Here is a 6,049-nt window from a genome sequence, read left to right on the forward strand (position 1 = left end):
AATAATTCTGCAATGAACAGGAAGGCACATATTATCTTTTTTAGTTTAATTTTTTTTTCTGAGATGAAAAACTCATTTAATTCAGAAACTATTTTGATTATAACATTATCTGGGTTATGAGACCAGGAGCAGGGTTCCTTGCTAACTCATTCTTGAAACATTTCAATGTAACATTTAAGACATTTGCATGTAAAAACCTGGTGTATTTCAGTCGACCTGCACTTTGCCCGAAGCTGATTTTTATGCATTATTGTTTTCCCAGATGACAATATGTTTATAGCAATGCTCCAGGATGGGTAGTTTTCCTCATAGTGACATGTTCCGGAGAACGTTATGAATAGCGCGATTGCTGCATGTACAGATTTCAGTGTTAAAGATGATCTGAGAGAATCACTAAATGCATTTAAGTTAAATTTTGAATTTTTTTATAAAAAATGTTTTTTAACTTTATTATTGAAAAAAAAAAATATGTAACTTCTCCCTTTGACCCCTTATAGCCCGCCCCCGACACCCCCTCCCCAGGCCTCCACCACCTTATTGTCTGTGTCCATGGGTTATGCATATATACATATAAATTCTTTGGTTAATCTCTTCCCACCCACTCTCCCTGCCCCTTCCCTCTGAGATTCCTCATCAGTTGCCTGCCTCCCACATGCCCCCTGCTGCAGATTGAGTCCACAACCTGGGCATTTATACCCTGACTGGGAATCAAACCAGTGACCCCTTAGTGCATGGGACAATGCTCAACCAACTGAGCCACACCAGCCAAGAGATATATTTTTAAATTAATGTTTTATCTTCTTTGGCTAGGTTCCAGAAGAGCAACTGCTGAATCATGTTGCAGTTCTATTTTGATTTTCTTAGGAACCTCCACACTGATTTCCACAGTGGCGGCACCAATTTAAATTCCCACCAACAGTGCACACGGGTTACCTTTGTCTCACATTCTCACCAGCAGTTGTTTCTTTTTGTTTTTTTGATAATAGCCACTCTAACAGGTGTAAGGTACTATCTCACTGTGATTTTTATTCGCATTTTCCGGGTGATTAGTGATGCTGAGCATCTTCTCATATGTCTGTTGGTCATCTGCATTTTTAAAAAATATTTATTGAGATCCTCTGCTCATTTTTAATCACATTTTTTTTGTTATTGAGTTGTATGAGTTTTTTATATATTTTGGATAATTACTTACCAGGTATATGTTTTGTAAATATTTTCTCCCATTCAATAGTTTGCCTTTTAATTTTCATTGATGATTTCTATTGCTATGCAGAAGCTTTTCGGTTTAATATAATCTAATTGCTTACTTTTGTATATGCACGTTTTTATGTTTTTGTCGTTAATCCTGACCAAGGGTATTTTTCCATTGATTTTTAGGGAGAGTGGAAGAGAGAGGGAAAGACAGAGAGAAACATTGATGTGAGAGAAACAAATTAATTGGTTGCCTCTTGCAGGAGCCCTGACCAGGGCCTGGGTTGGGGAGGAGCCTGCAACCAAGGTACGTGGCCTTGACTGGAATCAAACCCAGGACCCTTTGGTCTGCAGGCCGATGCTCTATGCATTGATCCAAACTGGCTAGGGCACATATGCAAGTTTTTAAAAGATAAAATCTATGGCTGGACACTCAGGTTGTTGAAGAGAAAAGGCTTCGGGAGTGAAATACCCTTTTTATATACTACTCACCCCTTCCCACCATGGGCTTCTGCTATAAAAAAGGAATTATATTCTTTCATAGAAAAATGAAATGACCAAGATTAGTAAAAATTTGGAGGTAAAGAGATAAGAAATTTGCTTTACCAGAAGCAACAGTAAAAATTTGCCTTTTAATCAAATCTGTATAGAAAATTTAAAAATGGCTGCTTTTTTTATTTGGCTCTTACAAACAATACCACCGTATGTAATCACTGGGTTTCTGTTTCCCTTAATCTTACATAGATTTTGTCGTATTGTGATAGTACCACTTTAAAAAGAAATAAATACATATACAATTATTCAGTAATTTAGGTCCAAAACATATTTGCATTAAAACTATAAAAGCCAAACTATTAAAAAAATTACCTGGGTTCCTTGGGTAATTGTCACAATACCTTTGAGACATGTCATTCCATTTAAAGAGAACATGAGCTATTTATTTCCACAGATTTCCATAGATATCATATATGGATATGAAGGAAATTGTACACTTGAAAAATACCTTGGAAAATAAGGAGATTATATGGATGGTTAATAGCCATCCACACCTCTTCACATTAATCATTTATGTTCCAGGTAAATTAAATCTTCAATTTGCTGTTGCAAGATATCTCTGTACTACTTCTCAAACAGCTGATAGAGAATGTGTCAAAAACTGCGAGTGATCTGTTAGAATCTGTTGTCCCCTTTTTAAATATGAACCTTTTTTTATTAAGTCTCATAGTGACCTTGAATAATGACTAATTTTCAGCCTCAAACCATAGCAACCTTTTAAAACAACAAAAAAATGTCTCTGTTTCTCTTTCAGATCCTGGACCAGCCCGCCATCCTACCATGATTGAATATGGAGAATGGAGGCCACGGACAGGACAGCGTAGGTCCCTGGCACTGGGAAGCCACAGCAGCCCTGGGCTGATGGTGTCCAGAGCTTTATGTGAAACAGCAATAAGATTCTGTCCTCCATAGGTCACTAATTTTAGGTCATAGTTGTAGATATATACATACATGCAAACACACATCATTGGGAATAGAGTATGTTCTATAACCACTGAACATACTCTATGTTTTGTAACCACTGTAGATTAAATGTGAGTGCATTTTTACTGTCTGAATAATGCAATCACCATTAATAAGGTAATCACTATTAACACTAGGTGTGTAGCCATGGCTCCTGAAGGGTAGATTAACCTCAATGTCTCTGGGAGGTGTTGGCTAACCCATTGTTTAACAGGTTTGGGTTCTCCCGGGTTATGGTGTCCTTGACAATTCTTTGTCTTTATCTTGAAGCCTTCTTCCCTTCACTCTTCCTCTGAACACCTTCCTTTGTTGTCTTCCTTTGGGTCTTTATTTTAACCTTTCTTCCTCTTCAAGCCCACCCTACATTCAAATCACAAGTGCTTGCTGTATTTATTCTAAAATTGCAAATGTTGTACAGTTAAATTGCCTGTTCACACTCATGATAGAAAATTCCTTAAGGGCAAGAAATGTGTCATACATATAGTAGAGCCCTGATAAATATTGTTGGATGAGTTAATGGTTACATTTAACTAAGTTTTATTAGTTTAACTCCTGCCACCATACCAAAAATTAAGTGGTTGTTTTTTTTGTGTTTTTCTTTACAGAATACTCTGATGTTGATATTGTGTATGTAGCCTTCCTTCTCTATGACCTAGAATGTCATTCCAAAGATTTTAACTTCTCCATCTTACTTAGCCTTAAGTAACTTCCCAAATAAAAAACATTAATGCACTAATTTATGGATCATTTTCTTTTTGTTAAACTGGAGACAAGGATAAAAAAGTAAAGGATACATGCAAATATCCAACTACGGATCTATATGTTGAATTGTGTGAATGAGCATCTGTTCTGATTTTCAGCATCCTGATAGTCAAGTGATGAGTGACAGCAGTGTGATAAGGCATGCAGAAGAAAATACAGAAAATACATCATTCTCATTATTCAAAAAAGAAAGCAAGTTTCTCAAGAAAATTTCCTGGTCCTAAATTCTGAGAGAGACATCACCTGAAACATTTTATAGAGGACAATGTGCACTGTACTGGGCAATAGCATCCAAATTGTTTGGAAAGAGCAGAAATTAGAATTATATAGCCATTTTTTTAGTTGCATTTGATAAAAGTGAAAGGTATAACAGTGGAGTGAAAGTGACTAGTTGATGGTGTCTAATTCAGTCAAAGAACATTTGATTTTCCAAAGACCTGGACAGGTGGCAGACACCTTAGAGATCTCCCTTAAGCTTGGCTTTGAGGGACTGTTGCTAAGAACCAAAAGCAATTAGTTCAAGGTTTTCCTATAGAACAAACCTTTCTGATCTGGGGCACCTAATTCACAATGAGGAACTGATGTAGGCACATAGGAACACATTGCTCTCCTTTTCACTCTGGTGGGGAAACAGGTACCGGTAGCCTTCTCCAGATGAGGCAACCTTAGAGAACTAGCAAATTCTCTGGAAGTGGTCAGCTTTCAGGAGTGGAAGAGTTTTGGTCATTGCACTACAAAGATAAATGATTCCAAACTCAATTCCCACTAGTTATGTTCCTGATGCTCAAATAAAATCATTTGCCCTTTAAAAGATGCAAAGATTTCCTGCCATTTGCAACCATATGAGCTGCATGTTAGAAGTAAGTCAACATATTGCACTTTGCAAAGTATGACTTAGTATTTAATGGATTTTATACAATATAGTTCACATTTCAACCGTGATAGAGAAGTAAAGTAAATATTAATCTCCCTAGCCAATTAATCTAAACAGAATTGTCATCCTAAAGTAAATGAGTTTTTATACAGCTGTGTTACCCTATGTCAAAGGAACAGCATAAACAAAATCTGTAATTACGGATTTGGCAGTGTGTCAAGCATCTCAGATACAGGGCCTTTCTGACCGTTAAAAATTTTTTTCCCATATCCAAATTATTTTAAATTTGATACAAATAAAAATACAAAATGAGGCACAGAACAATGTAAGCAACATTAGTGTTTCCTGTCCAAGAGAAAGACAGTGGTGATGTGCCCCAAAACTCCATAACAACCTCTCCTTTGTATTAGCTTGAGGCTAGGTTGTAATACGCATTGGTATTTATGCTTCTGTCCTGAATGTAGCTAGAAGCAGAAGGTTGTGATTACAAACCTAAGTAATCTGGAATCAGTAGAAGGCAGCAGGCGTAAGTAAGGAGCACCGAGAAATGTATGCCAAGACCTATGGAAATTAGGAGAAGGTATAGAGACGGTAGAATATGTTTACTGTTTATTAAATCATATTTTAAAGTTGACTTTCAATGATTTCTTTTTATTATTATGAATTTAACTAGAGGCCCCATGCATGAAAATTCACACAAGAGTAGGCCTTCCTTCCTCTGGCTGCCGGCACTGGCTTCCTTCCGGGACCCGGGCTTCCCTCCTCTGGCTGCCCGCAGGCACCCGGGACCCAGGCTGGCTTCTCTCCAGCCCTGGCTTCATCAGGAAGGACGTCCGGAATGATGTCCAGATTAATTAGCATATTACCCTTATAGATGTACAGTATTGTACCAGTTTTCTATGGCTGCTGAAACACCATAGCTCAAATTAATTATCTTATACAACTTTAACTTGAAGAATTGTTTACTTTAAATTGACACAACTTTATTTTTTTATTCAGGTATAATTGAGATACAGCACTATATTAGTTTCAGATGTATAGCATAAAGGTTTGATATTTCTATATGTTGTGAAGTGATCACCTCAAGAAGTCTAATTAATATCTATCACCATACACCATTTTTAATATTTTTCCTGTGAAGACAACTTTTAAAATTTACTCTCTACAACATTCAAATCTACAATACAATATTATTAAATGTAGTCACCATGCTGTACATTACATCCTCAAGACATTTTATTTTATAACTGGAAGTTTGTGACGCTTGACTTCCATCACCAATTTTGCCCATCCCCACCTCTACCTACCTCTGGCAAGTGCCATCTGTTCTCAGAACTTATCAGCTTTTTTTGTTTGTTTTGGGGTTTTGTTAGGTTTTTCTATTTTAGATTCCATGTATAAGTGAGATCATATGATAATTGTCTTTCTCTTTCCGACTTATTTCACTTAGCATAATGACGTATGAGGTCCATTCACGTTGTTGCAAATATCAAGACATTATTTTTATGCCTGATTAATATGACTAAGTTAGTTCTGTCACTTGGTTTTTGTAAACAATGACTCAATGAACATGGGGGTACATATACTTTTTCAAGTTACAGTTTTTATTTTCTTCGGATAAATGCCCAGAAGTGAAATTTATGAATCATATGGTAGTGCTATTTTTAATTATTTTAGGGAACTCCATTCTGTTTTTCATAGTGC

This window comes from Myotis davidii, unplaced genomic scaffold, assembly GCF_000327345.1.
Source record: "Myotis davidii unplaced genomic scaffold, ASM32734v1 scaffold162, whole genome shotgun sequence".
Taxonomy (NCBI): Eukaryota; Metazoa; Chordata; class Mammalia; order Chiroptera; family Vespertilionidae; genus Myotis; species Myotis davidii.